Source organism: Melanaphis sacchari, unplaced genomic scaffold, assembly GCF_002803265.2.
Source record: "Melanaphis sacchari strain LSU unplaced genomic scaffold, SCAv2.0 Contig28_pilon_pilon, whole genome shotgun sequence".
NCBI classification, from domain to species: domain Eukaryota; kingdom Metazoa; phylum Arthropoda; class Insecta; order Hemiptera; family Aphididae; genus Melanaphis; species Melanaphis sacchari.
This window is the reverse complement of record NW_020271162.1, coordinates 1525464-1538143: the sequence shown is the minus strand read 5'-3', so window position 1 is coordinate 1538143 and position 12680 is coordinate 1525464. Positions and strand designations below refer to the sequence as shown.

Sequence of the window (12680 nt, the reverse complement as noted above, 5' to 3'; positions counted from 1 at the left end):
AATTTAAATAATTTGGTGTTACTAAAGACTTAATAATTATTTTGATTGTTATATTACGTTAATTTTTATAATTCAATGGTTAAGCGCACATCAGTATTAAATACTCATTAAGTTACAAAAATTATTTTTATTTATTTAAATACACTCATTTGAATTCTTGTTATAAAAGTAGGATATAGTCGTGCATAAAACACTATTTTAAATTGAAATATATTTTTATACCTCCCAACAAAATTTAGGTTTCATTCGTAATAACCACGAAGCCTTAAAAGTACAAAAATAAATTAAACTGTATAAATATGTCATAAACATGATTTCATAAAATATGACTTCAGAATAAATGAATAATAAATTGATTGCAATAAAATTATAACTACTAAGAGTACTATTTATAATTTAAAACCAATAACAAAATGTCAAATCAATTTAGGAAAAATCTAATATTAATATAAGTTATTCCTTTTAAAATATTGTATTTACAAAATTTAAATTATATATTAATAAATTGTAAACATAAAAATATTATAATGTATAGATAAATATTAAAAATAGGTACAGAATAATACAGACTGTATTTGCAGGAGCTTCCTTTATATCAACACAGGATAATATGTTGTATTTCTAAGATATTTAATAGGAAACCAACGATAAAAACAGCAATTGTCAACATTTTTCTGGTGATTTTTTTAGTAAATAAAAACATTTGAGAAAATTTAAAAATTATCTGTTCAAAGTATTTATAGAAATAAATAGGGTGGCATACTTCTTCAACTCAGACAAATTTTTACAAAAAAAAGTGAAAGTAAATAATAAATAAAAAAATAATGACATGCCAATACAAATAATAAATACTCAGTGCACTTTAGTCTTTAATCGAAAACTAAAATAAGAGTAGATATCTAATGAAATTGTAAATCAAATAAAATTGTTTTAATTAATTTTAATAAATAATGTACTCTTTTTTTTTTTTAATTAGTTAAAGCATTGAAATATTTAATACATATTAAAAAATAGTCTACAATGAAAACTTCTACAAAATATCAAAGTGTATTGGTGAACAGAACAAATAGAGGCAAAGTACTTTTTAAGCATTTTATTTTAGGAAGCAATGTAAATTTAAAGAAAATGTTAAATTTTTAAATGCCATCTAAATGATTATATTATATTTAATGTATTTTATACGTGAATTTTTTTTTTTTTTTTTAATTTGTATTATTTTGTAAAAATTCAATTATAGTTCATGTTTAATATTCAATAAGTTTGAACACTGAAAGTCAATCCATAAAAACCACAACATTCTATAAAATGTACGTATTTAATAGACAAATCGGATAATATATTAGCATTATTAAGTTAGTGGAATAAAAATTATTATTAAATTACACAATGTAAATTCATATAAATATACTCTGAATACACTTGAGAATAATTATAATTGATACATTTTTAGACCATGTTTGATTGATAAATAAATATAAGAATGATCAAATTGAATTATCATTTATAAGTATATTTAATATTTTAATCTGTTGACTAAAATATCCTCAAAGTAAAAAAATAAATTTATTAAAGTTAATTTTTTGGTCTGTTTAAAATTATTTAATAGGTGCTTGAAATTAAAGTTAATGCAAGATCTAACATTTCACAATCTATTTATTTATTTATATTTACTACTCTGATACTAAAATACTAGATCATTATTTAATAGGATGTCATTCTATTTGTTATTAACGTATTTATTTAAACCCTATTTTCTAATTAATTATGTTTAATATGATTAAAATTATTTAGCTTACAAAAGATTTGATAATACGTGAGATACGAATAATAAGTAAACAATAACAGACTTATTTAAATATATAATGTAACTAGGAGTATAAAAAAATATATTAATTATTTTTTTGTTCGGAAATTATTTACATTTAAATAATACTTTAGTATAAATATAAATATAAATATCAATAGAACTTAAATAAGTAATAAAAATTATTTTATATTTTTTTCAAGTCCTTATATAATTTTATCTTACAGCGAAAACTGTATAAATAGAAGCGAATTGAAGGTATTACTCTGAAACCATGTATATTACATTTTATCCAAAAGGGAATAGAAGTTCGTCCTCTATACCTTTAGAAATAATAAATTTATTCACCAACAAACCGTTAGTACAAAACTTATCTGTTACAACATCTATAAGCTTCATATTTGACAATAAAAGTAATAATTTTATATTTTATAACAAAAGACAAATATCACAAAATATAATTTTTATTTTCTTCTGATTTATTAAATAAAAATTATGACTTTAGTTTATAAAATCTCCAGTTGAACATTTTGCGGAACAAATGATTTTATTTGATAGCAATTGTTTGCACAAATATTTAATTTAGATGTAAAAACAATGAAAAATATATTATTGTTTTGGTGGTAAGACAATTATTAGATTATTATTAATTACAATTTAAATTATATTCTTAAATTTAATTATTTACTCAAAATTCGATCACATTTATCACACTTTGGTTATAGTGTTTTATACTACATCGGTCACAACTATTATTTGTAAATTGTAGTAGATTGATATTTTAAATTACCACTATCGTCTATAATAGAACAACCGAGTCTTTATCATGTTTGTAAATTGCGACGCTATCAATCTCCTGCGCCGAACATAATATTATAAAATTTCCAACATTATTTTTACTTATTAACATACAATAATATTTAGAAAAACATTTTACAAATACGTTTTTTATAAGAAATCTAAGTTTATATATGTACATGTTATTTATAAATTTATAAATAGTAGATAAGTACAAATATTATGATTACCACACTAAACATTAAAAGCTATACTATAATATTTTGAATCTGAAGAAATATGTTTAACTCGTTATCGCATATTAATAATATTTCGATTGATGGACTCTTCATAAAAATAAATTTAATTTTAACAATTATTTATACTATTATTTATAAAATATATTATACTAAAAATCAAACCATCAAAAGTAAAAACCGAATTTATAATTAATTGAAAATTATTGATTTTAGTTTCAAATAGTATATCGTTTTTAATTATGTCCATAAACTCGATTTTGAATCAAAAAATGTTCTAAAAGTTCCACACAGCTCTTTATATATGCAGACCATTAAATATAAACATATTTTAAATTAATGGGTTTTTAGAGGTTTTAAAATTGTTTAAATAAATTTTCTTGAAAGTATTACTTGGCTGATGTAATTTTTTTTCTTATGGTATCGCTACATGGGGGTGAACCGTTTGCACAATACTTACACCCAATTGCATAATACTTAACCCCAACACAATACTACCCTTAAGATGTAACACATTAAAAAAGTCGTTTCTTCACCTGTTAATTTTTATTTTGAAGAGGTCTAATAATAATGAATATACATAAATTGTAAAATTTTAATATGAATAATATTATGAGTTTACCTATACTCTAATATACCTAAAAATATAATATTTATTACATACCATTTTTTAATTTTACAACAGTATAATGTTTACATATAAACATTATAAATATATAGGTACGAATACAATAGGTATAATAAATTAATACATAAGATAATTCACTGTCTCGTATTAAAGTTCTTTTTTAAAATGTCTAGTTTAGGTGTCAGATTTGATAGTTTAATATAAAATTTGAATACTTCTAAAGTAACAAATAGATATTATACGTTTATTAGTATATACCTTTAAATACATTAGAAAATTATTGTTTTTAAAACATAAATTGTAAATTATTTTTATTATTAAATATTAATTAAATACTAAAATAATATTAATATTTAATCAAGATGAACGAATAGCTTAAGCCTATATGTAGTAGGTATATGTACCGGTCTATATTATATATTGCTTTAATTTACTTATATAATATAAATAATAAGTAATTTATATATTTTTTTAATATTAAATAACAATCTATACGACATGAAAATGATATATATTGCAGAATACTTAAATTCTTGATACCTATTTTAATTTAAATTATTAAATAAATATTATTGGGTAAAAACACTATAAACACTACAAACCATGACCATGTATCTTGAAAATAATCCAATACAAAAATAAACATTAATCTAAATGTTCATTCGATAGGAGCTAGGAGCAATTTCAAATTTCAATGAGACAATATACAATACACAGTTCCGAAAATGTTTAAAATAATTCATTCTAACGATTGAACTCAATTTTAACAAATAACTATAAATTTAATTCAATGTACTTTTCACTTTTTTTGTAAAAATTTTACTTTGTGTATTTAAATGTTCATACATATTTCATGCAGCAAACACGTTGTAGTAAAAAAAAATTAACTGGTAACACTTGGCCTATATTTCAAAGTTAAACGCGATTTCCAAAACTAAAATAACTACTTTTCGCCCAATATATAAAATTTAATTTACCTAGATGATAAAATAAGATAACTATAGTGGTGGTAATATTACAGTGGTCCTTACATAAATATGGTGGTTTGTCCTTGGCGAAAACTATTTTATTATTATAGTATCCTTTCCCGTGATATAAAACCTACATAATAAATATAAAAAACTTATCATTCACTACCTGCTACGAACAGGTTTTGTTAGAACAACAATTGAAATTTGAAAACCATAGAATACAATTATTATTACAATACAATAATTATTATAACATTTGAATATTTGTTAAAATACACTTCAAAACATGTGTGGCTGTCACCGAAAATAATATAAAATATTAATTACAATGTTCCTCAAACATTTATATTATGGGTAGATTTATATCATATTAAACATTACCCACATATTTAGTTTCATAACAACTTTTTATCAACAAACATAATTTTAATATACTTCAAAGTAAAACAGTATTCCAATAATTAAAATATTAATATCATAATAGAATATGATCAACAAAACTACATATTAAATTTTTAACTTTTAGTTAAATATACGAACAAAGTATAGAATATATATGAATGGAGATACGTCAAAAGCTTCGAAAATGTAAATACACTAATTTGATGTTTTAAAATATTAGAAATCTAATGTGTTTTAAATGTTTGTATATAATAAAATCATACTTTATGTTTTTTTCCTTAACTAATTAATTTTACGATTAGAAAAAATTTTAAATTAAATTAATTTTACAGTATATGAATGTAAAATAGTTTAAAAAATAATAAATTGGTACAGTCTGTTACTTTTATTTGTTAGTAGAACGAATTTTAGACATAAATTGTATTTATTTACACAATTGTAATTCTTTAAATTCAATCAAAAACTCAAGTTAAACGGTGGTAACATATTTTACATTATTACAATTTAACTATAATTCGAATTTAAAAAAATAACTTCAAGAATAATATTTTAAGTTGGATATTATTCCGTAAAAAGATACGTGATGTTATATTCATAAAATATTAATTATTCAACATATTAAATACATTAAACAATTTTGTATTTTAATTTTCCAATCAATCTCAATATCTTATTTATTTTGTTCAATGGTATTTAACTTAGTTACTAACAAGAAATGTCTAAATAATTTTATAATTGCATTCATAAGGAAAATAAACGTTAGGTATGATAGCGCACAAAAGGAAAGTAAATGTGAATCACGGACAACAATAATCAGAAATCGACATTTACAAACAATAGTAAAGTTAGTCGCGAAAAGACATGACAAAGAACGGCCGTTATTTCCTTTCTAGAGGACAGATTTCGAGCAACAGGAGTATATATTTTTATTTAATAAATGTACTATATAATAACAATAACATTGACAATCCAAGATTGGTTTAAATATATTATATAAATTGGAATAGGAATATAAGACGATTAGAACGACCCAAGATAACAAATTAAATTGTCATAATATTATCAATGTTATTATAATTTTCTAACAGCAATAATTATATATACAAAATTTACAATTAAAACAAAGAATAAGTACATTTTTAAGTAAATATGTAATATGTTGTAATAAGACTCGCATGTGTCACATGTGTTCTTACAAACATTCAACATAGTAAATTTGCGTATCAAGCACAACCAATTTTATGTTTTAACTTTAGTATTAATGTAAATTGACCTATAATCAAACTTTAAGGTAAGAATAATATCTGTACTTTAAATTGATTTTATAAGATATTTTAGTAATTATGGAAGTAATGAACATTTTTAAATTACAATATTCTACGTAATCATAACTCGTTCAAACGTTAAAACATCATAAAAAGCATTAAATATAGATATACTGTTCTTAACTTTAAATTTGATAATAAATTTATACTTATATCGAGACTACTATACAAAATTGATTTTGCTAAACGCAAATTTTTTGTCGCACGTTAGTAAAACAGAGATAATAGTTGCAGACGTGACGTTTTCTTAAGCGGTAATAGAATGTTTTAAGAGGCATTGAAAAATAATCATGAAGTACACACCATAAAAATGAGAATCATAAACACTTATTGTTCAAACTATATAATTCTTGAGTACTTAGACAATATTTAAAAATGTATAATATAATATATTATGTGCAAATGTAGCTACAAATTTAGTTTAAATGTTTGTATCAATACTTTTTAACTATAAATTTATAATACACAATCTTGGTACCTAATTACTCAACACAAAAATATAATATAGGTACCGTTTATCTATATTGCAAATAATTACAAATTAATAAATCTAATGATAGTATTTCTTTTCCAATAAATATACCTATTCAAGAGACGATAAGTGAAAAAATATTTCTAGATATTTAATTTATATTTTTAAAACATTTTACTATAATATAGTACTATAGCAATTATATAGATCCCCATAAATATCATTAAAATATTTTATTTTGTGATAATATTTAGATAAATTTTAGATTTAATTTAATTTTTTTTTAATTATCCAAGTAATTAGCTATTGACCTATTAAGCTATTTATCTTAATATCTTTTAAATGATGTATACGATATATATATTCAATGTTACAAATATCATATAATATATTAGAAAATCGTTTTAAAAAATCGCTAAGTAGAATTATAGAGACCTATAAAATAAAATTTGCTTATATTAGGTTTTATAACCGTAATATTTTATTAAAACATAATTATATATTTATGACAAGACTTATTTTTGCCTAGATTAAATGACACTAATTTAAAAACAATAAACAATAATCATGATGCATGATAAAATATAAGTTAGATATACCTAAATATTCATTAAAATTCTAATATAGATATAAGGAATTAAGCATACCGAAAATAATACCTATTACATCTTACGAGTTAAATTTAACTCAAATAATAACTTGAGGTTAGATCGATACTATTTTACATAGTAACATTTTTGTGAATAATTTCACTGGACATAATATATTGTCGAGATCATTATAAACTATAATAAATTGTAATAGAATTATTATAACGGCTTATTATAACTTGACCTTGGTAAACAGATTTCAACCGACCAAATAATGTTAGTAACATAATATAATGACATCATAAATTATAGCCAATACATTTTTATTTTTTTTTAAGAATTTTAATAACTATTGAAAAATATAACTAGTTAAACATAATAAAGTATTGTATGATGAAGATATTTTTGTTTAATTATTTTAAAAACCCTAAATTTTACTTTTCATATATATTTTTGTTTCTACTGTATTCTTAACAAAATTATAATAAAAACAATTTATCTTTACCATCAATGAAATCACTTTTCGGTCAAAAACTGTTAATATAGTAGAAAATAAATTTAAGAATATAATATATTGCGAACAAGAATATAATTTCTGCATTAAAAATGATGTTTTAAAAAATAAAATAATGAATAATTAAGATATAATAACATATAAAAATTAAAATTATAATATACTCCAGCATAGAAATATATCAGTAAAATTATAATATGACAATTCACAACTTCATAAACTGAAATTCATATTAACACATAAATTGTATAAAACAAATTATATACAACGTAAATTAATTTTATATTTAAAACACATTCAGAAAATTATATTTTCTTTAGATTGTTTTCAATCCCAACTAATCCCGCATTTTTGTGTAATTCTTAATTAATCCATAATACGTTTACGGTACATTATGTTAATTCTTAAAGATGAAAAGTGAAAAATTAAAAATAAATGTTATTTTGTCTGGCTGTAGTCCGTTGTATAAGAATCTTCTACAGTGCCCAAACAAATCAATAGATTCTTATATCTAAGTTAAAATGTACTTATTAAGAAACATTATTATTTTATTCATAAAAATTAATCTAACATAAACGTAATAAATTACTTTTGAACTTTTTTCTTAAAATGCAATATATAAAGGATAAATAAAAAAATGTATTATCAAACTTTGTTAAATATTTCATAAATTCATAATAAATAAGCCAATTAGTTATTTTGTTAGGCGTTATGCATTTAAAATATTATATGAAGCGTAAAAAATGAAAAACGTGATAACTAAAATGTATATTATTAAACATATATAAAAAGTATTACTCTGATTATTACATTTTATATTAAGTATTTTCGATTTTTATACCTAATACATTGGTATAGCTGTGTAAACTAAACATAATCTTACATAATAAATATAGGTACTATTAAACAAATATTAAATTGTCAAACATTAGCTCTTAAGTAACCTTAATTAGAAAATTATACAATTAATTTCGTGAGTAAAAATAAATCAATATTTTTTAATTATTTTTCTCTATTAAAAGTTCTAATAGATTAAAATGAGTACCGATTAAGTTGCTTATTTTGCCTGAATAATAAGGAAGTATATCGAATTTTTGATTGTTGATTAAAATTTAAAACGGTAACATATTATAACTCAATTTAATCTATTACAATTTCAAGTACCTAATAAAAATTAATTTATTACCTTTTAGTTATGTATCATTGTCTAAAATATAATTTAAAAATCGAATACCTCTCATAATAACAATGTTTCTAGAAATAACTCTGAACACGGTTATTGGGCTATTGGGGGGGGGTCACCTCTTCTATACACATAGTTATAATATATTGTAGAAAATTGCAAAAAAAAACTTATTAGTTGTACAGATTTATAGACAGCGAATTTTTTAAATTTTGACTACAGACTTACTATTTATTATGCATTTAGTACCGTACTACAATAATACAATATGTAGGTTGATAATAAAATGTAAACCACGGTTTTCTAATTACGCAAATTCATTAGTATTAATGATAATACAAAATATCGTTAGGAAGTATATTAGTATGATGATAGAACACGTGCCAAAATCTTTGTGCAATACCTGATAATGTTATTTTTTAAATTTGTTATTGAAACATTCTTCGGTAAGTTATTGAAAAAAGCAAATACTAGAAAATTCTTGATAACTCAGTTATAACGTCAAAGCCATTTGTATGCATGAGTATTTCACCGTTTCTATTTTTAGTAATATGTATACAATTTAAGTATTTATATTCTATACCTGGATTAAACTTGTACCAACTTTAGAAGTACCCGGAAATGACATTAATATAAATAATTGAATAATGATAAAATATTTACAAATTGTTGTTAGTTGATAGTTGATACCAAGTAATAATTATTTTTGGGTAACCATACAATAAATTATATTTAATCAAGAGACAATAATTACATAACTCTTAGATACCTCATACAAACCATTATGTCAAAAAGTATCAACATTTTAATACAGGAGTAGAGAAAACAGAATTGATTTATCGGTTGTACTCAATAACAATTTACATAGAATTATTCAAAAGTGATATTTAACGGCTAATTTTTTCTCAACTATAGTAACGTATTTTTAAGGCCGAATAACCTTTCGCTTATACTAAGTATGTCAAAAATAAACAATAACGATTTTTTTTTTTATGACGGAATCAAATTTACTAAATTTTGTTTGAGATTTAAATGATTTGTTTTCATATAAATACTGAACACGTGCTCTAATAAAATATGAATGCCTTTATCCTTACCGGTTTTAGTTCGATGTTTCTACTGGTCAATATATAATGCCGCGGGTACGTAAAACGGTTAAAATTCAAATATTTTAAATATTTTTATTAGATACCTAGTCATCTACCCTTTATTATCTACGTCTCCCTCGTTAAAGTAAATGCCCAATAACTTACCAAAGAAAGACAAACATACAATAAAAATAGAAAATCCTTTTGTTATTATAAAATACAAAATAATAATAATAATAGTAAGTATTAATTATATATAATAATATTAGTGTGAATGTCAAAACGAGACCGCTTATCGGTCGGTATAATATTATTACAGCTGGTGTAGGTACTCACGGGAAGTTGTTATGAAGACGTGGTGTCCAGGGTCTTCCGGTGCCGCGTACAATTGGGTCAGGCGTGCGTTTAAGTACAGGTAGACAGGTAGATAGGTAGGCACGTAAAATGAACGATAAAACGATGGGTGCGAAATATGGACAACGGTAGGTGGTAATATTATAACGATAATATTATAAGTGTCGAAAGTGTTGGGGGACTCGCGGCGAGTGCGCCGGCGGACGCGAAACGTCCGGAGATTATGGCATCGACGACGCGGAAACGGTCAATGAGGAGAAGATTCGTGTTGACGAGTCGAAAAAACCGAAACCAATGACGGCGACGTGCCCACCGGGTGAGACGTCGGTGGCGCTGATAAGGGGCGGGCGGCGCGGCGCCGCACGACCGTTTGATGGGTTGTTGAGCGGAGGATAATACAGGGGGGGAGGGAATTGGGCAAGTGTGCGTGCGTTTCAGCTGCTGGACGCGGCGGACGCGCACGACAACGACGAGTAACGACGTGCTGCACAGACGGCGGACGACTGGCAACTCCCGGGCCTTCGACCGACGCGGCTGGTGCGTGCCAAGCGCTCCGTAATCGTCGTCGTAGCCGCCGCCGCCGCCGTAACAGTCTCTCAGTCCGGCTGCGCTCCCAGTGGCGAGTTTGAGAGTTGACCGGCAGCGGAGGCGACGTCATTTTCCGCTACTGCCGCTGGGAAAACGTTGTCCTTAAAGAAAAGTGTGTGTATTAATGCGTTGGCGTTTGACTGGAAAGAAACCGACAACCCAACCCTCCCACCGCCACTGCAACCCGATTATCCACCATTCCCGTGTCTGGGAAACCGTCTCCTACAGTTCACCACTGCCGTCTCGGGCACCGACATGGGTTTTTACTTTTCATCCGAGCTCCTGCTAATTTAAGTTGGGAAAAAAATATCTTGCCGTTCCCCATCAACTATATCGTCTATATCGGTGGGTCGACCGCGAGACGTGCACACGAAATGTTTAAATCGATTTTTTTTTTTTATTTCTTCGATGTAATTTGATTGCGTCTACAAAACATATATTAGTACCTACACATACATATTTACTTAACTTCTAGGTATTATATATTTATAATAGAATCGAGTCAAACCGTTAATAATTTATTTAGAATAATGTAGTGTTTATATTATATTTTCCTATCTGAAAATTATTATGACAATGTATACAATATATATATATACCCATTATAGTTTATACTTATTTATACGGAAATATTTTTGCAAAACTTGGTCGTAAAGTTGTAATATTATTAGGTACGCTTCGAAAAGGAGTAACGAAAAAATAATGTTTTAAATTTATAGATTTAAAGAATATATTTTACGTTGGTTGTTATAAAAAGCCGAAACAAAAAATATGTTTCAAATTGGTCCTATAAAAAACCTTAGACTGCACAAATAAATATCGCCAACGATCTTTAAATATGTTTTTCATGACATTTTGTAAATTACATTTCCAAAAGAAAAAATCTATTCTCTTTCTGTTTTTATTTTATGTTACGACGCAGAAGTTCCCTTTAATACAAAGTATGTAGTATCCTTTACCTCTTTATACTTCGTATATAAGTTAAATAAAAATTGCCACGCACTAATTTATCCTTGAGTAATTAAATACAATAATTATAATTTATAATTAATTAAAATAATAAATATAATATTTTTAAAAAGTGTAATAATTTCTACTCCCAGTTCTAATCGCATGAATGGGATAGTTGAAATTTTTATCAATTGATATTTTATTTACAAACATATTATATCAATTGATAAGTATGACTGTTTAAATCGTGCCAGGAATATTGAAAGTAAACTTTTATTTTGTGTTTTAAATAAAGTATTATTTATTTATTATTGATACATGTGTGTATGTTTGTGTGTGTTGAATAAATATATTAAAACTATATTAAATATTTACAAATAATATTGTTTGATTAAATATGTTAATAATATAAAATTTTAAAAATAAAGTGGTTGCACCAACCACTTCAAATATAAATCTCAGTCTATTGTCTGTAAATTAATATAATAAAAATAAATATTGATTTTAATTTTATTTAAAAGTAAATTTTAAAATATTAACCTTTGTACCTGATATTGATTTATGACTATTCTACAATCTAAGGGTCAATAAATCATATCCTCACTAAATGCCTAAATGTGACATTAAAAAGTACATTATTTTTATTGTTTTGCACTAATCTTTTTTATTATATTTAATCTCATATAGGCATAGTCATCAATTTTTCAATAATTTATGATATAAATAAAATTTTTATTAGTCATTTGATTTATTAAAAAGATAGATAATAGGAATAA

General features: G+C 24.2%; 1 protein-coding gene across 3 annotated transcripts in view; it reads right to left on the bottom strand.

Moving 5' to 3' along the window:
* Positions 1-10863, bottom strand: part of LOC112595680 (lysine-specific demethylase 3A-like) — a 65845-nt gene extending 54982 nt beyond the window's left edge. For all 3 annotated transcript variants that reach the window (XM_025340977.1, XM_025340978.1, XM_025340979.1), the window contains exon 1: positions 10348-10863. The gene's annotated coding sequence lies outside the window, so the exon portion shown is untranslated. The remainder of the gene's footprint in view (positions 1-10347) is intronic.
* Between the last annotated feature and the right edge of the window lie 1817 nt (positions 10864-12680).